Source organism: Lampetra fluviatilis, chromosome 10 (genome assembly GCF_964198595.1).
Source record: "Lampetra fluviatilis chromosome 10, kcLamFluv1.1, whole genome shotgun sequence".
NCBI lineage: Eukaryota > Metazoa > Chordata > Hyperoartia > Petromyzontiformes > Petromyzontidae > Lampetra > Lampetra fluviatilis.
The window spans coordinates 8,104,883-8,119,646 of NC_136284.1; the positions used below are offsets into that span (position 1 = coordinate 8,104,883).

A 14,764-nucleotide genomic window follows, 5' to 3' on the forward strand; every position below is an offset into this window, starting at 1 on the left:
CTATCCAGCAGTGGACTGACTCATACAGCGGCAGTGACTGGCTTCTATCTCTCTAGTAGTGGACTGACTCACACAGCGACAGTGACTGGCTTCTATCTATTTAGCAGTGGACTGACTCACACAGTGGCAGTGACTGGCTTCTATCTATCCAGCAGTGGACTGACTCATACAGCGGCAGTGACTGGCTTCTATCTCTCTATCAGTGGACTGACTCACACAGCGGCAGTGACTCGCTTCTATCCATCTAGCAGTGGACTGACACAGCGGCAGTGACTGGCTTCTATCCATCTAGCAGTGGACTGACTCACACAGCGGCAGTGACTGGCTTCTATCCATCTAGCAGTGGACTGACTCACACAGCGGCAGTGACTGGCTTCTATCTCTCTAGCAGTTTACTGACTCATACAGTGGCAGTGACTGGCTTCTATCTAGTAGTGGACTGACTCATACAGCGGCAGTGACTGGCTTCTATCTCTCTAGCAGTGGACTGACTCATACAGCGGCAGTGACTGGCTTCTATCTAGTAGTGGACTGACTCATACAGCGGCAGTGACTGGCTTCTATCCATCTAGCAGTGGACTGACTCATACAGCGGCAGTGACTGGCTTCTATCCATCTAGCAGTGGACTGACTCACACAGCGGCAGTGACTGGCTTCTATCCATCTAGCAGTGGACTGACTCACACAGCGGCAGTGACTGGCTTCTATCTCTCTAGCAGTTTACTGACTCATACAGTGGCAGTGACTGGCTTCTATCTAGTAGTGGACTGACTCATACAGCGGCAGTGACTGGCTTCTATCTCTCTAGCAGTGGACTGACTCATACAGCGGCAGTGACTGGCTTCTATCTAGTAGTGGACTGACTCATACAGCGGCAGTGACTGGCTTCTATCTCTCTAGTAGTGGACTGACTCACACAGCGACAGTGACTGGCTTCTATCCATCTAGCAGTGGACTGACTCACACAGCGGCAGTGACTGGCTTCTATCTATTTAGCAGTGGACTGACTCACACAGCGGCAGTGACTGGCTTCTATCTAGCAGTGGACTGACTCACACAGAGGCAGTGACTGGCTTCTATCTCTCTAGCAGTGGACTGACTCACACAGCGGCAGTGACTGGCTTCTATCCATCTAGCAGTGGACTGACTCACACAGCGGCAGTGACTGGCTTCTATCTATCTAGCAGTGGACTGACTCACACAGCGGCAGTGACTGGCTTCTATCTATTTAGCAGTGGACTGACTCGCACAGCGGCAGTGACTGGCTTCTATCTATCTAGCAGTGGACTGACTCACACAGCGGCAGTGACTGGCTTCTATCTATTTAGCAGTGGACTGACTCACACAGCGGCAGTGACTGGCTTCTATCTATTTAGCAGTGGACTGACTCACACAGCGGCAGTGACTGGCTTCTATCTATCTAGCAGTGGACTGACTCACACAGCTGCAGTGACTGGCTTCTATCTATTTAGCAGTGGACTGACTCATACAGCGGCAGTGACTGGCTTCTATCTAGTAGTGGACTGACTCGTACAGCGGCAGTGACTGGCTTCTATCTCTCTAGCAGTGGACTGACTCATACAGCGGCAGTGACTGGCTTCTATCTAGTAGTGGACTGACTCACACAGCGACAGTGACTGGCTTCTATCCATCTAGCAGTGGACTGACTCACACAGCGGCAGTGACTCGCTTCTATCCATCTAGCAGTGGACTGACTCACACAGCGGCAGTGACTCGCTTCTATCCATCTAGTAGTGGACTGACTCACACAGCGGCAGTGACTGGCTTCTATCTCTCTAGCAGTGGACTGACTCACACAGCGGCAGTGACTGGCTTCTATCTCTCTAGCAGTGGACTGACTCACACAGCGACAGTGACTGGCTTCTATCCATCTAGCAGTGGACTGACTCACACAGCGGCAGTGACTGGCTTCTATCCATCTAGCAGTGGACTGACTCATACAGCGGCAGTGACTGGCTTTTATCTAGTAGTGGACTGACTCATACAGCGGCAGTGACTGGCTTCTATCTCTCTAGTAGTGGACTGACTTACACAGCGACAGTGACTGGCTTCTATCCATCTAGCAGTGGACTGACTCACACAGCGGCAGTGACTGGCTTCTATCCATCTAGCAGTGGACTGACTCACACAGCGGCAGTGACTGGCTTCTATCTCTCTAGCAGTGGACTCACACAGCGACAGTGACTGGCTTCTATCCATCTAGCAGTGGACTGACTCACACAGCGGCAGTGACTGGCTTCTATCCATCTAGCAGTGGACTGACTCATACAGCGGCAGTGACTGGCTTTTATCTAGTAGTGGACTGACTCATACAGCGGCAGTGACTGGCTTTTATCTAGTAGTGGACTGACTTACACAGCGACAGTGACTGGCTTCTATCCATCTAGCAGTGGACTGACTCACACAGCGGCAGTGACTGGCTTCTATCCATCTAGCAGTGGACTGACTCACACAGCGGCAGTGACTGGCTTCTATCTCTCTAGCAGTGGACTGACTCACACAGCGGCAGTGACTGGCTTCTATCTATTTAGCAGTGGACTGACTTACACAGCGACAGTGACTGGCTTCTATTTAGCAGTGGACTGACTCACACAGCGGCAGTGACTGGCTTCTATCTATCTAGCAGTGGACTGACTCACACAGCGGCAGTGACTGGCTTCTATTTAGCAGTGGACTGACTCACACAGCGGCAGTGACTGGCTTCTATCCATCTAGCAGTGGACTGACTCATACAGCGGCAGTGACTGGCTTTTATCTAGTAGTGGACTGACTCATACAGCGGCAGTGACTGGCTTCTATCTCTCTAGTAGTGGACTGACTTACACAGCGACAGTGACTGGCTTCTATCCATCTAGCAGTGGACTGACTCACACAGCGGCAGTGACTGGCTTCTATCCATCTAGCAGTGGACTGACTCACACAGCGGCAGTGACTGGCTTCTATCTCTCTAGCAGTGGACTCACACAGCGACAGTGACTGGCTTCTATCCATCTAGCAGTGGACTGACTCACACAGCGGCAGTGACTGGCTTCTATCTCTCTAGCAGTGGACTCACACAGCGACAGTGACTGGCTTCTATCCATCTAGCAGTGGACTGACTCACACAGCGGCAGTGACTGGCTTCTATCCATCTAGCAGTGGACTGACTCACACAGCGACAGTGACTGGCTTCTATCTCTCTAGCAGTGGACTCACACAGCGACAGTGACTGGCTTCTATCCATCTAGCAGTGGACTGACTCATACAGCGGCAGTGACTGGCTTCTATCTCTCTAGTAGTGGACTGACTTACACAGCGACAGTGACTGGCTTCTATCCATCTAGCAGTGGACTGACTCACACAGCGGCAGTGACTGGCTTCTATCCATCTAGCAGTGGACTGACTCACACAGCGGCAGTGACTGGCTTCTATCTCTCTAGCAGTGGACTGACTCACACAGCGGCAGTGACTGGCTTCTATCTATTTAGCAGTGGACTGACTTACACAGCGACAGTGACTGGCTTCTATTTAGCAGTGGACTGACTCACACAGCGGCAGTGACTGGCTTCTATCTATCTAGCAGTGGACTGACTCACACAGCGGCAGTGACTGGCTTCTATTTAGCAGTGGACTGACTCACACAGCGGCAGGGACTGGCTTCTATCTATCTAGCAGTGGACTGACTCACACAGCGGCAGTGACTGGCTTCTATCTCTCTAGCAGTGGACTGACTCACACAGCGGCAGTGACTGGCTTCTATCTATTTAGCAGTGGACTGACTCACACAGCGGAAGTGACTGGCTTCTATCTCTCTAGCAGTGGACTGACTCACACAGCGGCAGTGACTGGCTTCTATCTATCTAGCAGTGGACTGACTCACACAGCGGCAGTGACTGGCTTCTATCTCTCTAGCAGTGGACTGACTCACACAGCGGCAGTGACTGGCTTCTATCTATCCAGCAGTGGACTGACTCATACAGCGGCAGTGACTGGCTTCTATCTCTCTAGTAGTGGACTGACTCACACAGCGACAGTGACTGGCTTCTATCTATTTAGCAGTGGACTGACTCACACAGTGGCAGTGACTGGCTTCTATCTATCCAGCAGTGGACTGACTCATACAGCGGCAGTGACTGGCTTCTATCTCTCTATCAGTGGACTGACTCACACAGCGGCAGTGACTCGCTTCTATCCATCTAGCAGTGGACTGACACAGCGGCAGTGACTGGCTTCTATCCATCTAGCAGTGGACTGACTCACACAGCGGCAGTGACTGGCTTCTATCCATCTAGCAGTGGACTGACTCACACAGCGGCAGTGACTGGCTTCTATCTCTCTAGCAGTTTACTGACTCATACAGTGGCAGTGACTGGCTTCTATCTAGTAGTGGACTGACTCATACAGCGGCAGTGACTGGCTTCTATCTCTCTAGCAGTGGACTGACTCATACAGCGGCAGTGACTGGCTTCTATCTAGTAGTGGACTGACTCATACAGCGGCAGTGACTGGCTTCTATCCATCTAGCAGTGGACTGACTCATACAGCGGCAGTGACTGGCTTCTATCCATCTAGCAGTGGACTGACTCACACAGCGGCAGTGACTGGCTTCTATCCATCTAGCAGTGGACTGACTCACACAGCGGCAGTGACTGGCTTCTATCTCTCTAGCAGTTTACTGACTCATACAGTGGCAGTGACTGGCTTCTATCTAGTAGTGGACTGACTCATACAGCGGCAGTGACTGGCTTCTATCTCTCTAGCAGTGGACTGACTCATACAGCGGCAGTGACTGGCTTCTATCTAGTAGTGGACTGACTCATACAGCGGCAGTGACTGGCTTCTATCTCTCTAGTAGTGGACTGACTCACACAGCGACAGTGACTGGCTTCTATCCATCTAGCAGTGGACTGACTCACACAGCGGCAGTGACTGGCTTCTATCTATTTAGCAGTGGACTGACTCACACAGCGGCAGTGACTGGCTTCTATCTAGCAGTGGACTGACTCACACAGAGGCAGTGACTGGCTTCTATCTCTCTAGCAGTGGACTGACTCACACAGCGGCAGTGACTGGCTTCTATCCATCTAGCAGTGGACTGACTCACACAGCGGCAGTGACTGGCTTCTATCTATCTAGCAGTGGACTGACTCACACAGCGGCAGTGACTGGCTTCTATCTATTTAGCAGTGGACTGACTCGCACAGCGGCAGTGACTGGCTTCTATCTATCTAGCAGTGGACTGACTCACACAGCGGCAGTGACTGGCTTCTATCTATTTAGCAGTGGACTGACTCACACAGCGGCAGTGACTGGCTTCTATCTATTTAGCAGTGGACTGACTCACACAGCGGCAGTGACTGGCTTCTATCTATCTAGCAGTGGACTGACTCACACAGCTGCAGTGACTGGCTTCTATCTATTTAGCAGTGGACTGACTCATACAGCGGCAGTGACTGGCTTCTATCTAGTAGTGGACTGACTCGTACAGCGGCAGTGACTGGCTTCTATCTCTCTAGCAGTGGACTGACTCATACAGCGGCAGTGACTGGCTTCTATCTAGTAGTGGACTGACTCACACAGCGACAGTGACTGGCTTCTATCCATCTAGCAGTGGACTGACTCACACAGCGGCAGTGACTCGCTTCTATCCATCTAGCAGTGGACTGACTCACACAGCGGCAGTGACTCGCTTCTATCCATCTAGTAGTGGACTGACTCACACAGCGGCAGTGACTGGCTTCTATCTCTCTAGCAGTGGACTGACTCACACAGCGGCAGTGACTGGCTTCTATCTCTCTAGCAGTGGACTGACTCACACAGCGACAGTGACTGGCTTCTATCCATCTAGCAGTGGACTGACTCACACAGCGGCAGTGACTGGCTTCTATCCATCTAGCAGTGGACTGACTCATACAGCGGCAGTGACTGGCTTTTATCTAGTAGTGGACTGACTCATACAGCGGCAGTGACTGGCTTCTATCTCTCTAGTAGTGGACTGACTTACACAGCGACAGTGACTGGCTTCTATCCATCTAGCAGTGGACTGACTCACACAGCGGCAGTGACTGGCTTCTATCCATCTAGCAGTGGACTGACTCACACAGCGGCAGTGACTGGCTTCTATCTCTCTAGCAGTGGACTCACACAGCGACAGTGACTGGCTTCTATCCATCTAGCAGTGGACTGACTCACACAGCGGCAGTGACTGGCTTCTATCCATCTAGCAGTGGACTGACTCATACAGCGGCAGTGACTGGCTTTTATCTAGTAGTGGACTGACTCATACAGCGGCAGTGACTGGCTTTTATCTAGTAGTGGACTGACTTACACAGCGACAGTGACTGGCTTCTATCCATCTAGCAGTGGACTGACTCACACAGCGGCAGTGACTGGCTTCTATCCATCTAGCAGTGGACTGACTCACACAGCGGCAGTGACTGGCTTCTATCTCTCTAGCAGTGGACTGACTCACACAGCGGCAGTGACTGGCTTCTATCTATTTAGCAGTGGACTGACTTACACAGCGACAGTGACTGGCTTCTATTTAGCAGTGGACTGACTCACACAGCGGCAGTGACTGGCTTCTATCTATCTAGCAGTGGACTGACTCACACAGCGGCAGTGACTGGCTTCTATTTAGCAGTGGACTGACTCACACAGCGGCAGTGACTGGCTTCTATCTATCTAGCAGTGGACTGACTCACACAGCGGCAGGGACTGGCTTCTATCTATCTAGCAGTGGACTGACTCACACAGCGGCAGTGACTGGCTTCTATCTCTCTAGCAGTGGACTGACTCACACAGCGGCAGTGACTGGCTTCTATCTATTTAGCAGTGGACTGACTCACACAGCGGAAGTGACTGGCTTCTATCTCTCTAGCAGTGGACTGACTCACACAGCGGCAGTGACTGGCTTCTATCTATCTAGCAGTGGACTGACTCACACAGCGGCAGTGACTGGCTTCTATCTCTCTAGCAGTGGACTGACTCACAAAGCGGCAGTGACTGGCTTCTATCTATCCAGCAGTGGACTGACTCATACAGCGGCAGTGACTGGCTTCTATCTCTCTAGTAGTGGACTGACTCACACAGCGACAGTGACTGGCTTCTATCTATTTAGCAGTGGACTGACTCACACAGTGGCAGTGACTGGCTTCTATCTATCCAGCAGTGGACTGACTCATACAGCGGCAGTGACTGGCTTCTATCTCTCTATCAGTGGACTGACTCACACAGCGGCAGTGACTCGCTTCTATCCATCTAGCAGTGGACTGACACAGCGGCAGTGACTGGCTTCTATCCATCTAGCAGTGGACTGACTCACACAGCGGCAGTGACTGGCTTCTATCTCTCTAGCAGTGGACTGACTCACACAGCGGCAGTGACTGGCTTCTATCCATCTAGCAGTGGACTGACTCACACAGCGACAGTGACTGGCTTCTATCCATCTAGCAGTGGACTGACTCACACAGCGGCAGTGACTGGCTTCTATCCATCTAGCAGTGGACTGACTCACACAGCGGCAGTGACTGGCTTCTATCTCTCTAGCAGTTTACTGACTCATACAGCGGCAGTGACTGGCTTCTATCTAGTAGTGGACTGACTCATACAGCGGCAGTGACTGGCTTCTATCTCTCTAGTAGTGGACTGACTCACACAGCGACAGTGACTGGCTTCTATCCATCTAGCAGTGGACTGACTCACACAGCGGCAGTGACTGGCTTCTATCTATTTAGCAGTGGACTGACTCACACAGCGGCAGTGACTGGCTTCTATCTAGCAGTGGACTGACTCACACAGAGGCAGTGACTGGCTTCTATCTCTCTAGCAGTGGACTGACTCACACAGCGGCAGTGACTGGCTTCTATCCATCTAGCAGTGGACTGACTCACACAGCGGCAGTGACTGGCTTCTATCTATCTAGCAGTGGACTGACTCACACAGCGGCAGTGACTGGCTTCTATCTATTTAGCAGTGGACTGACTCGCACAGCGGCAGTGACTGGCTTCTATCTATCTAGCAGTGGACTGACTCACACAGCGGCAGTGACTGGCTTCTATCTATTTAGCAGTGGACTGACTCACACAGCGGCAGTGACTGGCTTCTATCTATTTAGCAGTGGACTGACTCACACAGCGGCAGTGACTGGCTTCTATCTATCTAGCAGTGGACTGACTCACACAGCTGCAGTGACTGGCTTCTATCTATTTAGCAGTGGACTGACTCATACAGCGGCAGTGACTGGCTTCTATCTAGTAGTGGACTGACTCGTACAGCGGCAGTGACTGGCTTCTATCTCTCTAGCAGTGGACTGACTCATACAGCGGCAGTGACTGGCTTCTATCTAGTAGTGGACTGACTCACACAGCGACAGTGACTGGCTTCTATCCATCTAGCAGTGGACTGACTCACACAGCGGCAGTGACTCGCTTCTATCCATCTAGCAGTGGACTGACTCACACAGCGGCAGTGACTCGCTTCTATCCATCTAGTAGTGGACTGACTCACACAGCGGCAGTGACTGGCTTCTATCCATCTAGCAGTGGACTGACTCACACAGCGGCAGTGACTGGCTTCTATCCATCTAGCAGTGGACTGACTCACACAGTGGCAGTGACTGGCTTCTATCCATCTAGCAGTGGACTGACTCACACAGCGGCAGTGACTGGCTTCTATCTCTCTAGCAGTGGACTGACTCACACAGCGGCAGTGACTGGCTTCTATCTCTCTAGTAGTGGACTGACTCACACAGCGGCAGTGACTGGCTTCTATCCATCTAGCAGTGGACTGACTCACACAGCGGCAGTGACTGGCTTCTATCCATCTAGCAGTGGACTGACTCACACAGCGGCAGTGACTGGCTTCTATCTCTCTAGCAGTGGACTAACTCACACAGCGGCAGTGACTGGCTTCTATCCATCTAGCAGTGGACTGACTCACACAGCGGCAGTGACTGGCTTCTATCTCTCTAGCAGTGGACTGACTCACACAGCGGCAGTGACTCGCTTCTATCCATCTAGCAGTGGACTGACTCACACAGCGACAGTGACTGGCTTCTATCTCTCTAGCAGTGGACTGACTCACACAGCGGCAGTGACTGGCTTCTATCTCTCTAGCAGTGGACTGACTCATACAGCGGCAGTGACTGGCTTCTATCTAGTAGTGGACTGACTCATACAGCGGCAGTGACTGGCTTCTATCTCTCTAGCAGTGGACTGACTCATACAGCGGCAGTGACTGGCTTCTATCTCTCTAGTAGTGGACTGACTCACACAGCGACAGTGACTGGCTTCTATCTATCTAGCAGTGGACTGACTCACAGCGGCAGTGACTGGCTTTTATCTATTTAGCAGTGGACTGACTCACACAGCGGCAGTGACTGGCTTCTATCCATCTAGCAGTGGACTGACTCACACAGCGGCAGTGACTGGCTTCTATCTATTTAGCAGTGGACTGACTCACACAGCGGCAGTGACTGGCTTCTATCTCTCTAGCAGTGGACTGACTCACACAGCGGCAGTGACTGGCTTCTATCTATCTAGCAGTGGACTGACTCACACAGCGGCAGTGACTGGCTTCTATCCATTTAGCAGTGGACTGACTCACACAGCGGCAGTGACTGGCTTCTATCTATTTAGCAGTGGACTGACTCACACAGCGGCAGTGACTGGCTTCTATCTATTTAGCAGTGGACTGACTCACACAGCGGCAGTGACTGGCTTCTATCTATTTAGCAGTGGACTGACTCACACAGCGGCAGTGACTGGCTTCTATCTATCTAGCAGTGGACTGACTCACACAGAGGCAGTGACTGGCTTCTATCTCTCTAGCAGTGGACTGACTCACACAGCGGCAGTGACTGGCTTCTATCTATTTAGCAGTGGACTGACTTACACAGCGACAGTGACTGGCTTCTATCCATCTAGCAGTGGACTGACTCATACAGCGGCAGTGACTGGCTTCTATCTATTTAGCAGTGGACTGACTTACACAGCGACTGTGACTGGCTTCTATCCATCTAGCAGTGGACTGACTCACACAGTGGCAGTGACTGGCTTTTATCCATCTAGCAGTGGACTGACTCACACAGCGGCAGTGACTGGCTTCTATCCATCTAGCAGTGGACTGACTCACACAGCGGCAGTGACTAGCTTCTATCCATCTAGCAGTGGACTGACTCATACAGCGGCAGTGACTGGCTTCTGTCTACTTAGCAGTGGACTGACTCATACAGCGGCAGTGACTGGCTTCTGTCTACTTAGCAGTGGACTGACTCATACAGCGGCAGTGACTGGCTTCTATCTATTTAGCAGTGGACTGACTCATACAGCGGCAGTGACTGGCTTCTATCTATCTAGCAGTGGACTGACTCACACAGTGGCAGTGACTGGCTTCTATCCAGGAATGTATTGACTCCGCAGTAGTGACCCGCTTCCATTCAGCAGTGGATTGAACTTGGCTTTTAACGATGAACTCTTATAGCGCGTTGCGTTAAAGCAACGCTACTGTAAAACATTGGTGCAAGCGATGTTCTTGTAAACTAAAATTGTTTAATGCAGGGTTTTTTTGGATTCGGTCGCGTAAATCTAATATGGATGACATTGGTCGCGAAAGCCTCCGTGTTAAACTTTAATAGTCTTCACATCACCACTGTGGTTGGAGCCATGAATATGAGACGGCCCTTAATAGAGAACGTGACGAAGCAGCTAAGTGGGCAGTCGTGTTATTTGAGTGGATTAAAGCTCTGTGACCCCTAATGCATTATACTACTGCGCTATTAAAATTACTCCCGAGTTTCCCGACTGGCAGCTGGCTGGCCTCCTCTCCGCCCCAACACAAACTATATGAATGACTGCGGGCCATTGGCAGCAAAACTAGCTGGGGAATCGGCTAAACGGAATTTCCCGTGTAACAAATTAACATTGGGTTGATTTGAAACAGGGGAATAAGTTCCGGAAGGTATCTAATAGGTAGCGAGATCGAATCGCTGGGACTAACGAGTACAGTTGGCTGACAGGGTCAATGTAAAATTAGTCGAACTTTTGTGTTCCTATTAACGTAATTATTTTTGCCAGAATATTCTTAGTACTCGAGCTCATTTCATGCTAATCTCTCTCTCCCTAATCTCCGCCATTAACACAACTGACGTGCTTGTGTCCGGGGATGGAATTCCTTTCCAACTCAGACCCCGCCTGCTTGCCCATCGCCACAAATATATAACCTCTTGTTGTAACAGCTCTCTCGCTGGTTCAGCAGTTCCACTTCTGGATAATTTTTTTCCGCCTGAGGACGACCACTTGTGTTGCGATCGAAACGTCGTGATATATTATTTTTTATTTTATTTTTCTGTCTGCCTGACTTTACCGAAAGAACCAAAGAGTATGGATTCCTGCAGTTATGAAAGCCTCAAATCAAGATTGATATAAAAAGACACTAACAATAGATATTATCTTGGTACATTCCTTCAAAGAGATTACTTATAGTGCTTCGAGTATAGGATTGTGAGAAGAGTGTGAAATATACAGCTGTCTGTTCTCGTCTGTTGCAGCCCAATGTGTTCTCTGCTAGTTATTAATTATTACGCTTGTTTTTGTTTTATCAAATCCAAAAACATTCTTCTTGGTTCTTTCGGTAAAGTCACGTAGAAGGGAAGTAATAAAATAATAAAAATAAAACATAATAAAATAATTCTCACGATGTTTTGGCCACAACGCAAGCAGCCGTCCTCAGGTGAAGACCAGATCTGTCGGGGAGACAGCGTCTGAATGTCAAGGCGCCCTTCCCCCCTTCCAACCCAGCTTAAATATACGCTCCAAGCGTGGTGGTGTTTCATTCAGATGCTGTCTTCCCGACAGACCTGGTCTTCACCTGAGGACGGCTGCTTGCGTTGTGGCCGAAACGTCGTGAGAATTATTTTATTATGTTTTATTTTTATAATTTTATTACTTCCCTTCTACGTGACTTTACCGAAAGAACCAAGAAGATGAATCCCTGCAGTCACGAAAGCTTTAAATCGAAAAATCCAAAAACATTATGTTGTTGTTGTGGTTGCCGACCCCTGGACTAGACAATGTAGGACGAGACTTATGAGTGTGTTCCGGTAGACAAGTTATTGTTAGTTATAAAGTCCGGTTGGATAGTTAGGGTCAGGGATAGTGCCAATATATGTATGCAGAGTTAGGGTTAGCGTGAGTGCTAGGCATTGGTTGGCTAGTTAGTGTCAAGGTTCAGGCTACTTGTTTAGTTTGTTCAGGCTAGTAGTGCACAATGTATGGGTGCGTTAGGTCGGGTTCGTGCTTGGAGAGCTGTCTGTTTGTCAGGATTAAGGTGATTGCTGGTTGACTAGTTAGTGGCAGGGTTATGGCTATTTCTCCGGGCTGTATGGCTGGTTTGTCAGCGTTAAGGCTAGTTGCTCGGTAGGTTCTGATTGTTCTTAGCTTGTTTTTCCATTGCCAACGACTGTATATAACCATGAGCTTTTGTGTTCCCTAATTTCCCTTTCATCAAATGTTCCTTTTCGTTTGGATTCTGGTGAAGTGGGAAAATTCCAAAGCAATGTGTTGTAACAACTTCGTCAAGATCTGACTCCAGGTGTGGTTACATTTAGAAGATATATGAATAACAGTGTTCTTCTTGGTCAATGCTCACATGTGCAAGTCATTTATATGACAATGACATTTAAAATTCTAACATTGAAGAAACCTTTTGGAGTTGGCCGTAAACAACATTGGAAGTGTGCAGGCATGTGCAAACACTTTGCAAGTTGTGAACAAAACTACAAGCAGCCATGGGGATCCGTCTGATGTAGAGTAGCTTTGAATACTATCTATTGAGGGGGGCCAGCATACGGTCTACCCCTCTGCACAAGAGTTGGAAAAGCAAATATATCATTGAATCTCACCCGATATAATAACACAATAAACGGTGTGATTGTGACTATAACACCGGTCCTCCCATTATGTCTTGCATATCACCGCCGATTGGCACGGTTGGCTACGTAAGGTGCGAAAGAAGTTCAACATACAGTCGATACAAACATCACGTGACATCCACGTATATATCGGCCCACAGCCTTGTTTAAGACCACCAACTCTTAAGCAGCCACAATTTTGGCCATTCTATTTTAGACAGCAGCAGCAGCAGGGGACTCCCTCATGTACCACGTGCCATTACCCAATGAATTTTGCACCGCACTCAAAAGATTGCGTTTCTACAAGGGTTTGGTTGGATTCCAAAGCCATGAATGGCAAGTATCTGCAAGTGACCTTGTGAGGTCTGTCATTGCCGTTCACCGTAAATTGCATCCACAAAACACCATTGGAGCTGTTAACCAATACACGATTGTACACAATTGTACGCAGTTGTGTTGTGAATGCATAGATATACCGCTGGCTTGCAGTGCCACGAATTACAGACTACAGTTAGGTACACTTTTTTTGATGGCACCAAAATAACACTAGAAAATGTCACAATAAAGCATTTGTCAGCACAGATGAGTAACCGCAGTAGTCATCATCCAGCCTGTCGATAGTATAAAATTAATTCTGAAATATGACAACCATAGTGTAATGTGGAATCCAAGTAACAGTGAGATTTTGAGATTTCTTAAATTGTTCAAGTATCGGCTGTACTTTGTAGTGACAGTGAAAATGTAAGATTCATGTTGTAACCCACGAGATGTAAAACATTTCAATAGGAAACATTTAAAAACTGAAATGTATTGCAACAATTGACTCGATACCTAGCTGTAATTGATTGACCTATTTGACAGCACCCGTCACTGGATCGTGGTAGATCAGGAGGAAATCAAACATATTTTGTTGCTGGGTTTTTTCTCTCACTGTGAATGGAAATTGAATTTTGATATTCGTATCAAATGTGATAGGGTTCATTGCACATGTACAGCCTTTTCGTCGATCCACTGCTGGATGAGAGCCTCGCCACACCATGTGATTTGTAGGTGGGTTAGTGAAGCTGAGGAATGTAGACTGAAGCATCGTAGAGTACAACAGATTATTTTGCATAGCCACTCAGCCTGTTAATGCTTGGCGGTTGCCTATCCAGGCTCGATTATGCTTAGCTTCTGATCTCGAGCATGCCGGTTCATTGTACCACCAGTTTATTAGATCTTTACTCGAAATTTAGTGGCACTCATTATTTCATCACAGTTACACAGCATCCCAGTTATAAAAGCAACTGTCATTTTCACAAGTGCACGATAGTATAAATAATTGTGTTGAAGTAAGCTCAGTACCGTCACAGTTACTCTTCCGTGTTTTACTTTGAAAGATAGCAGAACTGTCAAGCAATACGGTAATTGTGCTACGGTCATGCCTTGCAAATGACTCCAAGAGCATCGGTATGTTTCACCACATCAAAATGTATTAACTTCACTTGCAATGAGGCATGCATTGGATGCATAATTATTGCAATTTTGGCATCTTAGCAGTTCAGGAGAAGGATAAAAGGCTGATCATCAGGGTCACAATTTGAGCATCATGTGCCTGGGATCCTATTATACTGATGTCATTTTCACGCAGTCGGATTCGAGTGTCCGCATTGCCACTTTTCTAAATGCAGATATATACAAGAACCTCCTTGAGCAATGCAGTGGTATTTATCACAGTCGTGGGACTCCTTTCACTCTATAATTATGTTCCGTAACATTATGGTATTTAATATGACATTGCTTTTCTAATGTGTATGTCAAGTTGCGTTTGTGACTGCAGTATTGTCACGATTAAGGGCTTGTATGCTCTTGTAT

General features: G+C 48.7%; 1 protein-coding gene across 1 annotated transcript in view; it reads left to right on the plus strand.

Moving 5' to 3' along the window:
• LOC144934526 (hyccin 2-like) overlaps positions 1–14,764 on the plus strand; it is a 34,408-nt gene that overhangs the window by 1,772 nt on the left and 17,872 nt on the right. The window lies entirely within an intron of this gene.